Source organism: Chiloscyllium plagiosum, chromosome 1, assembly GCF_004010195.1.
Source record: "Chiloscyllium plagiosum isolate BGI_BamShark_2017 chromosome 1, ASM401019v2, whole genome shotgun sequence".
NCBI classification, from domain to species: Eukaryota; Metazoa; Chordata; class Chondrichthyes; order Orectolobiformes; family Hemiscylliidae; genus Chiloscyllium; species Chiloscyllium plagiosum.
The window spans coordinates 62,668,782-62,669,713 of NC_057710.1; the positions used below are offsets into that span (position 1 = coordinate 62,668,782).

A 932-nucleotide genomic window follows, 5' to 3' on the forward strand; every position below is an offset into this window, starting at 1 on the left:
CTTGACTCCTGAATTTTTTGTTGAATTCAATTCCACCATCTACCATGACTGGATTCGAAGTAGAGTTCCCAGAACATTACCTAAGTCTCTAGATTGCGAGTACAGTGACAATACCACAGGGGTCTTATCTTTCTATATCATCCTGGCTAATGTTAAGCTTCTTGAGTGCTGTCATAACTGCAGTCATCAAGCTCAGTGGAGAGTATTCTATCATACTCGTAAGTTGTGCCTTGTAGATAGTGGACAAGCGTTACGGAGCTAGGCGGTGAGCTACTTACTGTAGAATTCATTGCCTGTGATCTGATTTTGTATTTTGAATCAGTTCTGATTCTGGTCAGCGGTAATTCTGGTCAATTATTACTATGCCTGAAACGAGAAAATTCAGCAGCAGCTAGGGATCAAACTTGAACAGTACAGATGTACTTATTTGTTGACGGACAGTTACCATTTTGTGACTGATGTTGATTCTCCAGGTGGTTGTGATGAAGAGTTCTCTGGGAGTCAGCTATGCTGCTGTTGACAATCCAATTTTTTACAAACCTAACACTGCCATGTTACTGGGTGATGCAAAGAAAACTTGTGATGCCCTCCATGCGAAGCTCAGAGAATCAGCTGAAACCAGCTAAATCCAACAGAATGCTTTGCAGTTTTAAAGCAATTTTTTTTAAGTAAGCAACATTAATCAAAATATAGTGACTCAAAGTAACCAAATTTATCATTTACACTGCTGAAGCAGTAAATTTTGAAAGCGAAAGATGGTGTATACTTGTGTTTGAATTGATTGCCTCCTTTGTTATTTTTATGTACTTTTATACTTTCGGGTGGGGATTGTACTGAATTGTGCAGTGTTGACACTACAGAATTACACTATTGGAAATTAAACTTGCTTTTTTTTTATCAGGGAGAATAGTTGTTCATAATGTGTTTTAAGT

At 37.9% G+C, this 932-nt stretch overlaps 1 pseudogene; it reads left to right on the plus strand.

The window, feature by feature from the left end:
• LOC122554919 overlaps positions 1 to 626 on the plus strand; it is a 177,322-nt pseudogene extending 176,696 nt beyond the window's left edge.
• Positions 627 to 932: the final 306 nt, after the last annotated feature.